The sequence below is a fragment of the Pelodiscus sinensis genome, chromosome 6 (genome assembly GCF_049634645.1).
Source record: "Pelodiscus sinensis isolate JC-2024 chromosome 6, ASM4963464v1, whole genome shotgun sequence".
Taxonomy (NCBI): Eukaryota; Metazoa; Chordata; order Testudines; family Trionychidae; genus Pelodiscus; species Pelodiscus sinensis.
Genome location: NC_134716.1, coordinates 107,285,036 through 107,298,001, shown reverse-complemented (window position 1 = coordinate 107,298,001; position 12,966 = coordinate 107,285,036). Strand labels below are relative to the sequence as shown.

Genomic DNA, 12,966 nt, shown 5'->3' with positions numbered 1-12,966 from the left:
GTGACAATTTTTGTAACAGTAATGGACTCATTAAGCTTTTAAGAATTATAGCACTATTAGTACAAGGTATATACAGTGGCCAGGGAGGTGCTCTCAGTGGGAGCAGGGTTCAAAGCTTTCAGGGGCATGTCAGCACCTCTAAAAACAGAAAGAAGGAAATAACTAGGCTAAAGCGATAGTCAGATGATCCAGACTTGCAGGCAGGTGAGTTGGGACAGGAGACATTTACAGTGGGAAAGAGGAGGAATCCATCTCTGGGATGAAAGGCTCACTCTATGCTAAGAAGCAGGAAGTGGGTAATATCAGAGGTGGGAACTGCTCCTTCAACTCTCCTGCCGAAGAAACGCCACTTCTCCTCACAAGGAATGAGATGGAACAATTCACAAAATCCAAAGAACTGAAATGTGGAAAAATAAGAAATGCACAAGAGAAAATACATATTGCTGTGTGATCTGACTTCCCCTGCAAAACAATGCTTTCCAAGAATAACATTCCTTCCTCATTGTCTTCTCCTGTCTCTTCTGCTTCCCCTCTTCCCCATCCCCATTGACTTCCGTTATTTTTTCATTGCTTTATCTATTTCAGTGAGATAATAACTCCCCAGAGCAGAGAAAGCCTGCAAAGTGCCAGGCACACCAATCTGCAAGGCTGCAAAGTGCCATATCCAGTTCAAGTCCTTTGTAATTAGCTGGTCCTAAGCAATTTACAGGTGCCCATTCCCAAAGTTTGGGATGTAAGCGAGTAGTCAACTACTCCCATTCCCCCCTTTGCTGCCGCTGTATGAAAGGTAGCGGGGGGGGAAGGGGAGGAATCAGGAGTCAGTGCTTGGGGGAGCCGGCTTAAAAGCCAGTTCCTCCAGCACCATCTCTGTGGTGCCTCCTGCTCCCTCTCATGCTGCCACCTCAATGAGAGGCAGCAATGCGGAGGAGGGCAGGGGAAGCTTCCACAAAGCAGACTCTGGCCTTCCACAGGCAGGGGCTGTTGCCGGAGCAGCCTGTGTTTACAGCCAGCCGAGACAACTGCGAACAGGGAATTCTTTGCAGCAGCAGCCCCATTACGGAAGGTCCCAGTGGGGAGTTGGGACCCCTCATGGACAGGGCTGCTGGACCTTGCGTGAGCCAGGACTGAGCAAGCCCATGTCGTGCTGGGTCCGAGACCTACCCCCACTGCGGCTCTTCAGTTTAATTGTAAGTAGGAGCCAGGCTGCCTGACCACCGGGCCGTTACTACATTTAAACTGCAAAGCCGTAGCAGGGGATAGCTCCTGGACCCAGCGCAAGCCGGTACTGAGGCTTCCTCCCTTATCAACTAATTGTGTAGTCGATAGAAAGTCAATCAACCACATGATTAGCTAGTTACTCGCTTTCTAACATCCCTACCCCAAACACCTCAGATTTCCTGTCCCAGGAAACAGTTCCCCCATTGATCTGTGTACTTTTGGGGGCCCATAGTCTACCTCATAAATGCAAAGAGCTCTTGGTGTGTAGTGCTTTGACACAGGGAAAGGAAAAGAGCTAATTCTGCTGCCCTCCACCCTCAACATGTCCAGGTTTTCCATGCACTGAACATTTAGTTGGCTTTTGAATTATATTAACCCACTTTACATCTTTTGCTTTGTTTTGCTTTTGCAGCACAGATGTTTATCAGCAACATTCTGTGAACAGACTAATGTGACTTTTATGGGGGAGGGGTTAAATGTATGACCTGCCCTTTTTGACAGTGTTCTTTTAAGTACACATTAGGGAAACATAATTTAAAAACATTAAACACATTAATTCAGGAGACTGTTGTCAAATGTCTGAATGTAGTGGAGTCTTAAACTACAGTATTTGACCTTTGACACTAGCTAGGGTGGAGACCCAAACTGGCATAGAGTCAAGATAGCTGGCCACTGTGTCCCAGAGTCCCTCTAGCCTTGGGGCAGATAATATATCGCACTGATGAACATGACAGAAGAATTATATGTTCCCACTGATGTCAGTGGAATGGGGTCTAGGCTTCTGGGAGCAGGAAAAGCATTCCCATTTGGCAGGAAGTTGAATGATAATGACTGTGCATTAAAAAGACTGAAGTCTTTCAACCACAATGTGACCCCCTTAAATAGGGAGATGGCTTTCTGCACCGGCAGCCTCAGTGAAGACAAGGCACGTGAGGTGCTATTCAGCCCCAGCTCCTGGGGTCAGGGAGCTAAGCAAGAAATCCAGCTTCTGTTTTTAAAAAAGTGAGTTTTTACCACTTGTGACTGTAGAAAAAAGACAGAAATTGTAACCAAAAGTTTCAGAGACTTCACATGAATTATCAGGACATATTGATTACTTAATCCATGTTATTCACTGGCTATCTCCAGTTGCCCTGCCTCCATTGCATTCTGTAGGGCTCCCAGGGGAACTGAAGTAGACTTTGCAAGATGCAATGCATGATAATAGAACTTCCTCAGTACTTTCAGAATATCTTTCCTATTTGGTTTTACATCAGATTTGGTGTGACATACATGCTGATGACCTCTGCATACCACTGAAGAACTCCAAAGGATGTTCTCCCTTCCCCCCCTCTGCCCTAGCTGTAAATATCTTGCAGACACACTTTTAATATTTTTATATTACTGCCAGCTGGCAACTCTGCCGGCATGCCAAACAATTCCAGACTGCATAGCAATGCAACTTTTTTTGTCTGTAATACAGGATAGCTTTCTCCCCATATACTGAGCTACTGTTATTTTTAAGTTTTATTTTACTTTCCATCGAAACTGTGACCAGGGGATCGAATCTACAATAAGAAGTAAGTCTGACATTCTCACACACTTGTGCCCATCAGAATTATTCAATTCAACAAACATATTCAATTCAACAAACAAATACAGCTTATGAAGGAGTCCTATAAAACATTATAGATAGGAAGATTCTTTCCACAGAATTTCTAAACCAACCCATAACATTTTCTATTGAATTTCTTTGGCTGAGTTAAAAATTCAGTAGAAAACAAATCATTCTTTATTAAATGTTATATTGTGTTAGGTAATTCCTGTAGGGTTCCCTTTGATTTTTATAAATCACTATTACTTTCATTCCTATTAAATGTCACACGATTTTTCTATAAAGGAATATGAGAATCCTAGTGATGAAGTTAACAGAGCTGTTAAGTCCCTGAAGAACTAATTTAATTTCAATCATTGGTTCACAGTTCAATGGAGAAAAATCAAGAGTTGTCAGCGTGGGGATATACACAAATAAAATTAGAGGGGGAAAAATGTTTTGCACACAAATGATTAGGAGTGACTGAGAGAAATGTGGTACTGTCCACACTGACAGGAAAAGGAGGGAGAAGGACAGGTCTGGGAGGAAGGAGAGAGAATTCAGGTTTGACTGTTAATTTTACGATAAAGCTGAGGTATCAATAGATATGAGAAAGACAAGTCAAAATGTTGGAGTGGATAGAGGAAGCCAGGTTAGGAGTGATGAGCTAGAACTGTGAGTAACGGGATAAAAATGGAAGTTCATCATGTGAGTGGATAAAAGCAGCTAAAGATAGGATGTTGAGAAGCCATCCAAGAATAGTGCTTTATGGAAAAGGGTAAGAGAACTGACAGAACAAGAAGTTGCAGGATCTATCAGAAAAGTAGGAGAAAAAAATAGAAGATAGATTAATGAAACCAAAGAAGGACAAAATGTCAAGAAGAAATGCAGGATCAACATTGTCGGTCTAGAAAACTAAGTAGATAAGGGCAGAACAGAGGCTCCGCAGTTTTCCCACAAAGGGCACATCTGCACTGCAGTCTAAGGGTCTGTGGGACTCAATCTCATAGACTCAGTGTTTGTAAACCTGGTCTCAAGCATCCATACTGAATATTGACCCAAAGTTTAAAATTTCTGGATATAAATCACCCAGCCACACTAGTAATCTATGCTGCACTATGCAGACCCAAGTCAAATCAATCTATCCCAAACACCCTTGTTCCATCTCCCCTCACCTCCCACAGGGCTGCTCTAGCCTTTTATTTGTGGTGCACAGAGGAAGAACTTGACTGTCTATCCTACAGCACATTACGGGAAGTTGTTGCAGTCCATCAACTCATCCCTCTTTGGGCTTTCACTCCTGTTTCATCAAATGGGCAAGGCATATATGAAATGCTGATGGACATTTCAGCAATGTTTTTTAACCTGTCAGAGGAGGAAGAAAATAATACAGACAGGTGGGATCACATTGTTATGCATGCCTTGGATGGCGAGCAGCGGGTCCAGAACTTTCATACATAAAAAAGTTACAGTTTCTGGAGCTTTGTGAACAACTTACCATGACCCTCTAGTCTCATGACACATGCATGAGGATGGTTATGCTAGTCCAGAATGAATTGCTATCACCATCTGGAAGCTGGTTGTCCTAGACTGCTAATGTTCTGTTCCTAACCAGTTTAATATTGGAAAATCAACAGTAAGTAAGAGCATGGTGGAGTTTTCTGAGGTAATCAGGCATGTGATTTACCAAAAAGTGTTGGACATAGACAATATCCCTGAAGTATCAGAGGGGTTACCGTGTTAGTCTGAATCTGCAAGAGTGACAAGGAGTCCTGTGGCACTTTATAGACTAACAGATTTATTGGAGCATAAGCTTTCATGGGCAAAGACTCATTTAGTCAGATGTGAAGTATCCCTGAAGTCATTTCTCGTTTTGAGAGAATGGGGTTCCAAGCCTTTCTGGGGGCATTGATGGGTTTCATATACCCACTTGTCCTCAAGGAGAACAGGAGTATACAACTCAAAAAGGCTTTTATAGCCAATTTATGGACACCAATGTGGGCTGCACTGGAAAAGTTTGTGATGCCAAGGTTTTCTGCCTATAAGGAGTCTATCTTCAGAGACAGCCCAGGAGACTATTCCCACCAAATTTCATTGTCATAAATGGAATAATTGCCCAACTGTTATTCTATGGGACCCTGCATACAACCTTTTGCTTTGGATTTTCAAACTATAGTTTGATCTAGGGGTACGTCTACACTACATGCCTCTGTCGGCAGAGGCATGTAGATTTGTTTGTTCAGCAAAGGTAAATGAAGCCGCGATTTAAATGATCGCGGCTTCATTTACATTTACATGGCTGCCGCGCTGAGCCGACAAACAGCTGATCAGCTGTTTGTCGGCTCGCCGCTAGTCTGGACGTTCCCCCTGTCGACATCAAAGCCCTTTGTCGGCAGCCCCGGTAAACCTCATTCCACGAGGAATAACGGGGCTGCCGACAAAGGGCTTTGATGTCGACAGGGGGAACGTCCAGACTAGCGGCGAGCCGACAAACAGCTGATCAGCTGTTTGTCGGCTCAGCGCGGCAGCCATGTAAATGTAAATGAAGCCGCGATCATTTAAATCGCGGCTTCATTTGCCTTTGCTGATCTGTCTAATCTACATGACTCTGCCGACAGAGGCATGTAGTCTAGACACAGCCTAAGAGGCCCAGGCAAAAGGAGGTTTAATAATAGTCTCAGTAGGTGCAGAAAGTGGCTGAAAGTGCATTTCATAGAATCATAGAATACTAGGACTGGAAGGGACCTCGAGAGGTCATCAAGTCCAGTCCCGTGCCCCCATGGCAGGACCAAATACTGTCTAGACCATCCCTGATAGACATTTATCTAACCTACTCTTAAATATCTCCAGAGATGGGAATTCCACAACCTCCCTGGGCAATTTATTCCAGTGTTTAAACACCCTGACAGTTAGGAACTTTTTCCTAATGTCCAACCTAAACCTCCCTTGCTGCAGTTTAAGCCTATTGCTTCTTGTTCTAGCCTCAGAGGCCAAGATGAACAAGTTTTCTCCCTCCTCTTTATGACACCCTTTTAGATACCTGAAAACAGATATCATGTCCCCCCTCAGTCTTCTCTTTTCTAAACTAAACAAACCCAATTCTTTCAGCCTTCCCTCATAGGCCATGTTCTCTAGACCTTTAATCATTCTTGTTGCTCTTCTCTGTACCCTCTCCAATTTCTCCACATCTTTCTTGAAATCCTGGTAGTGCTATTTTCAGAAGGTCTGTTCTGCTGCTCTCCTTTCTTTCATCAGGATCCTGAACTCAACCATCTCATGGTTGTCACTTACTTCTACTTCCCCTATTAATTCTTCCCTGTTTGTGAGCAGGACATAAGAGGAGCATGATGTTGCATAAAAGCCTCCACCTGAGGGATGGAAATACATGGATTTTCTGGAAATATGCTAAACTGTAAGATCCTGCCAATACATAACTTAGACTGAGAAAAACCTCCTTCTGACTGTATTGCTGGGGGCGGGAGGCAGTGTCTGCTATGTCACTTCATTACTGTTGATTTGTAAATAATTCTCTGAAGCTGTGTAATTGTTTCAACTGCATTGCTTTTTAAACTCTGCAACTCCTTGTGATCTTAAACCTTGTAACTCTGTCATCTTTGTAAAACCTTGCAACTTTGTAACTCTCAGCAACTTTGCTTTATAAGTTTAGAAACTTACTGTATATTGGTGATTGAGCCTTACAGTTTTGTAATCTTTGTAATTCTCAAACACTTTGCTTGTAACTTCCTCTAAGCTGCATTCTCCTCTGAGATATGAATGTGTGTGTACCTGTAGACTTATTGTGTGTTTGAGATTAGAAACTGCAAGGCTGAGCACCTGGAGCTAGATGATGAGTCATCAGCCCACTTAAGGAAACTGCTGCTCTGCTGGATCAAGGGAAGTCTGGGCATGCTCCCTGGTGATGAGTGTGGATGAGTCACAGGAGTTGCACAAAGGCAATGAAAGGAGAGTATGTGGCAAAAACCCTCTTTCTGAGAAGAAGCAGCCAGTTTCTTTTCTGGCCAGTTCTCCAGCCATGATCAGCAGACAGACCCTCCAAAATCTACATGCCTTGACTCCTTCTGCAACCCATATGCCTGTGTAAGTGTGTGAGTGCCTGAGGGCAGGAATGAATGCTAGTGAATGAATGAAGGTGTGTGTCTGTTTGTGTGTGAGAGAGATAGCTGGTTCCCTCTTTAGTTTATACCTTTAGTGGCAGCTCTATCTTTAGTTTAACAATAAATCCATACTAGTGTAACCCTGGGTGGTCTCCAGTGTGAATTTTTGGGGTAACACATGACCTCTAATTGGTTCCTCCAGCATTTGCACCAGGAAGTTGTCCCCAGCACTCTCCAAAAAGTTCCCGGATTGTCTGTGCATGGCTATATTTCTCTCCTAGAAGATGTCAGAGGTGATTGGTTCTCCCATGAGAACCAGGGCCTATGATCTTGATACTTCTGTTAACTGTCCAAAGAAAACCTCATCTACCTGGTCCTCCTGCTCTGGTGTTCTATAGCAAATGTCCACTATGACATCACTCTTGTTATTCTCACCTCAAATCTTAACCCAAAGACTCTCAAGAGGCTTTTCTCCAGTTTGATACAAGAGCTCTGAGCAATCATACTGCTCTTTTATATACAGTGCAACTCCTCCACGTTTTCTCCCCCACCTGTTCTTCCTGAACAGTTTATACCCATCCTTGAGAGTGCTTCAGTCATGTGAGTTACCCCAACAAATCTGTTAATTTCAATCACATCATAAAACTCATCATTAATATATTCTTACAGGAATGCTATTGTTCCCAGAAGGTTCATGAAGACAACCAAGTTAAGCAGAGTACAAAGAGTGCACACATAATACTAAGCTGAAATATATAAAATGCTATATATTTTAAAATTGCAACCCAGTCTAGCCCAGGCTGGGGAGCAGTTGCTATGGTATACTACCTAAGCCCTGTCAGTCCTTTTAAACATTCCATGTTTTGAAGGACATCACAATCCTGGAGGTTCTTGAATGACATTCTATTCCAAGCTACCAGTGGTAAGTCAGCAGTACATGCTTGAGAGTTTTTCAAGTTTATGATAGCCTATAGAGGAGGGCCCAGAAAATATGCGCTTCCCCAAAACATGACTACCTATCTGGAGTTTCTAATATGAGAAAATTAGCTGCTTGATTGTAGGAATGTGTATCTTTTACTTCTCTTTTACCTTGTCTAATGAGATCCGTCCAAAGTGATCAGCATGCAACCTTCTTATGCAGATTTGTCAAGAATATTTTGTAAATCAGCAAATTTCTGACCGATGTGAACTATGTACACATTTTTACATATTCTATTGGTATTAGTGGACAGACTAAAAATCAGGGACATAGTTCTAAGCTAAGAGGTAACATGTATGAAGTAATGGTCAACGTATTCGTTTAAAGCTAGATGGTGAATGACTGGAATGGTCTTCCAGCTTTGATATGGTGGAGTCAAGAGGTTTTCATGCATTTAAGCAAAACCTGAATGCCTCTGCAATATAATAAACTAAGGGGGTATTAGCTGGGTTTGTGTTCAGAAGTAGCTGATTGTTTCTTGGAATTTGTTACTCAGCATACCTTCTTCCCCTACCCCCACAGAGATTGTGGAGACCAAAAGTGACTTTATGCCACTTTGAGAGTCCCCAATCCCAAGGATTATTAAAGTCTGAGTTGTCTCCTTTCTCCCCTCTTTTTTCCCCATACCCCTACTCCTGGGAAACTTAGAGCAATCTGAAGGCTACTCTAACTTGAAATAGTAACAGTTCCCAATGGGCTGTTCTGCTAGTTGTGGACAGCTGGAAAACAGCATTGCTGCAGATACATCCCCTGCCAGGATTTGACACCAGGATTCAAAATCTGACCTACTATGTACTCTATATGTGAGCGTCCATAAATTTGAATGAAATAAGGCAAAGTGGTCTTTAATCTTGCAAAAGTTAATCTGTTCCCATTTAGATTGCATTCTTCTGAAGAAAAAAAAAACTCTGCATCTCCTCTACATTGCTATAAATAATGAGAGAGAAGAAAGGAAACATAAATCAAAGATATTTAAATAACCTGGATATGGGCCTCGCCAGAAGACTCTAAAATGCATCTGTGGTCACAAGAACAATTTACATCCCATGTTTGTTGGACTGCATAACACATCACTAGACATCAGGAAAGTAAGATTTCTTAATGGAAATACTCTAGACTCGTAATTTGCTTATGGTAGCAGTTTCTTTTAAAAGACTTCTTACTACCCTAAGAATCAAAGACATCTGTTTCATGTTTATATATAAAGCATAGCCATTAATAGAGAAAGTTGCTATAACTCTGCTATTTACTGGGCTATCTTGATGTAGTGCTTCCTTTTATTATGTTTAAACACTGTTGATCTTGATGAGATAATATTCGGTAACAGACTTTTCTATACAAGATATCACTTTAAGGTTGCAGTATAATGGACAATATTAAATAGTTCCTAAAATGGGTTTAATTTGACGTTTGGATTCACTTCCAAGGCTAGAACATGTCCTCATTAACACCTATGAAATCAGTATCAATGGGATATTATAAGGTGCAAATCAACACAGAGTTTGGCCTTTTGGCATTTCTTATGTTTCTGAAACCATTAGACAAACCAGTTTGGCTCAGAATGTGGGTTTACCCTCATTTTACCCACTTTGTGCTTCCAATTATAGTCATAGAATGGCACTCCTCAGATAAGGCCACACTTTGGATTCCAAAACAGAAGGCTTGGGCCCATGTCAATTTTCTCCCAGGATCTGAAAGACCTATTTAGCACATACTGAAGTAAATCAGTTGAAAGATTCCCATTGACTTCATTGTACATTAAATCAATCCCTGAGTGCATAATTGAGAAATAAGTGCTGGTGATGTTTGTGAAGCAAAACTAGATAATTTCACACCAGTTAGCTTTTCAAACCCTTTAGCCTATAAATCACATAGCAACCAAGATGCATAGAAATAAGCTCCTAACCCCTTTGACATTGTTATATTATTGTATTAGGTATCGATTGAATAATTACAGCAAAGTGAATCATGCCTCTCTCTGATTTAAACCCAACATGTCACTAATTTTGTACAAAACAGTCTCTAAAGGGCTAGTCTGGTTGGAGACCAGATCTAGAAAGGGGAAAATCTCTTCACCACTATGAGGAAGCTAGTATTTGTGATTCAAGAGAAGGTGTTTATAATAGCTCTCCATACTATTTTTTATTATTTTTAGATATGTTACAGGGGGCTCTAAAATGTTAATTAAAGAAGGGAAACAATACAGATGCACATTTATAGGTGTGGATGACTAACAACTAAAAATTGGCTTCAGCAGAGATCATCTAATGCTTGCTGATAGTTGATAGGTGGATAGGTTCATTTGTTGACATGGTTGTATATCAGACATAGCCTGTTTTCATCACATACATCTTTTGTTGGGCACATTTTTGGACATCTGGAGTCTTGTCCAAGTTTGTGCTCTGAAGCTTTGGAGCCTACTTCATAAATGTTTGGTGACTGACTAAAACAACATCAGACTGAAGCTGACCTCGTATGTCAACTTATCACAGTCATTTCTGTGATGACTGGGTCCTGTGAAATGTGAGTATTCTATTTTACCCAAGCACACTGTAACTTGTACTTTGGGCAGAGAATCATGTAAACACAATTAGGTGGCTGGCAGCCATAATATCATTTAAAATGCAGTAACATTCTGTGGCTATAATTTCTATTTTATTTGGGGGGAATTAATCTGATATTATCCAAGACATAACTTTCCTGTTGCCATAAGAATTTGGGAACATTCCGCAGAGCCATTTATAGGATGTGTGTTGACGTGTGTCTAGGGCAAAGGTGAGGCAGATATTTAATTTCTTCAAGAGAAGCACTGTTGGTCATATGTCATAAGTAAAGGATTGTGCATATTATCTAAAGCTTGCTGACATCCATCCTGTGAATCAAGATACGCACATAGTAAATACCTATTAACAGGGATCTGGCAGGCATAACTCAAGGAGCAAGTTTATTTCTCATTAGAAAATGGTTAGCTAAAGGTGTGTTACCAGTCTATTTCTGACAGCCTCCTGCTGTTGATTGACGCTGTTGTTTTTTATGACCTGGCACAGTTAAATCAGTGTAATGTCAGTACAATATTGATCAGTTTCTCTACGGGCATGAAAAGAAATAGGTCTAATTGATTGTCAGGGGCTGAGGGAAGAAACACTAAGAAAGACAACGTTTGAGTTATAAATGTTGGTGTCTGAAAAACTAAGCCTCATTTTTGTTATTAGTCAGTCTATCTTCACAACCCAGCTTATTTTGTGTGAGTACATGAAAGTATTTGGATTTAAAACACAGAAGACTCAGGTTTTATACATTAATAAGAAGATTGTTATGAGATGCGTCCTTCTATTATCTTTGAATACTGAGTTTCTTATAAATACATGAACTGGCTTACTTGGAATGACATATGACAGTAAAAAACACATTGATAGCAAGGGTCTGCAGGAGTGAGCCATGGTTTATTGCAACACAATCTATGGACAGAATGAGTTTTCTTACACAAGAAGTGACTGATTTAGATGTCAAGAATTTCTAACTTATTGTTTATTAAATCCTTACAGAGCTTGTGATTGAACTGAATGCAGCGATGGACTTTTCAAAATTGTTTTTCCAGGATCCCAAGAAAAGAATTCTAAAAACTAAACCTACTATAAAAAACAATAATCTATTTTAAGTCTACTTTAAACCATTACATGGAAGGAATACAGTACAGTGGATATAAGGAGCGCTTTTCAACTAGCCACCAGTAATGTGTCAATAATACCTAATAAATACAGAAGATTCAAACAGATCTCACCAAACTAAGTGACTGGGCAACAAAATGGCAAATTAAATTTAATGTTGATAAATGTAAAGTAATGCACATTGGAAAAAATAATCCCAACTATACATAAAATATGATGGGGACTAATTTAGCTACAACTACTCGAGAGAGATCTTGGAGTCATTGTGGATGGTACTTTGAAAATATCCACTCAGTGTACAGCAGCAGTCAAAAAAGCAAATAGAATGTTAAGAATCATTAAAAAAGGGATAAAGAATAAGACAGAGAATATCTTATTGCATCTATATACGCCCACATCTTGAATACTGTGTACAGATATGGTCACCTCATCTCAAAAAAATATATATTTGCATTGAAAAAGGCAACAAAATGATCAGGGATTTCGAATGGGACCTATATAAAGAGAGATTAAAAAGATTTTGACTTTTCAGCTTAGAAAAGAGGAGACTAAGGCGAGATATGATAGAGGTCTATAAAATCATGACTGTTGTGGAAAAAATGAATAAGGAAAAGTTATTTCCTTATTCCCACAATATTTAATAGGCAGCAGGTTTAAAACAAACAAAAGGAAGTTTTTCTTCACTCAGCACAAGGTCAACCTGTGGAACTCCTTGCCAGGGAATGTTATGAGACTAGGACTTTAACGGGTTTCAAAAAAGAGCTAGATAGATTCATGGAGGTTAGATCCATCAATGGCTATTAGCCAGAATGGGTTGGAATGGTGTCCCTAACCCCTGTTTGTCTGGAAATGGGTGGCAGGAGAGGGATCATGTGAGGATTACCTGTTGTGATCCCTCCCTCAGGGGCATCTGGTATTGGCCACTGTCGGCAGACAGGATACTGGGCTAGATGGTCCTTTGGTCTGACCCAGTATGGCCATTCTTAGGTTCTTAAGAATTACTTTGCCTCGGGTTTTTTCCCCTATTTCCATTTCAAAACTCTTTCCATCTGATAATGGTGTCATCTACCAGAAAGTATGTGATGCCTGTGTGTGATGAAAACAGGCTATATCATATGTCTTATTTCAATGTAATCCTTTCTCTCGTATGTAAATTCAGTACACTTTGCACTTTGCATACTCTTTGCCTTGAATATGATTATGTAAAAAATATCATGCACGACTCACTAGCTAATCACCATTCAGGATTCTGTATGGCTATTTGGCTGAAGCTATTTTCTCATGCAGTTCTAAGGAAGTCTAAGGAATTTTGACTATCTAGTAAAAAGGTTCAGTTTTGTCCTTAAAGAGGACCATAACAGACTTTTTTGTTGAGTTATGTTTGTGGAGAGAACAAACATTACAGAGACTATT

The 12,966-nt window shown here is 40.6% G+C and overlaps 1 long non-coding RNA gene across 2 annotated transcripts; it reads left to right on the top strand.

Moving 5' to 3' along the window:
- Window positions 1-7,855: 7,855 nt before the first annotated feature.
- On the top strand, window positions 7,856-11,660 carry LOC112544716 (uncharacterized). 2 transcript variants are annotated; one of them, XR_003088056.2, is made up of 3 exons: window positions 7,856-7,963; window positions 8,765-8,973; window positions 11,431-11,660. It is a non-coding gene; the product is annotated as an uncharacterized LOC112544716 (long non-coding RNA). The 2 variants fall into 2 exon arrangements; XR_003088055.2 differs by having other exon boundaries at window positions 7,874-8,172.
- The last annotated feature ends 1,306 nt before the right edge of the window (window positions 11,661-12,966 follow it).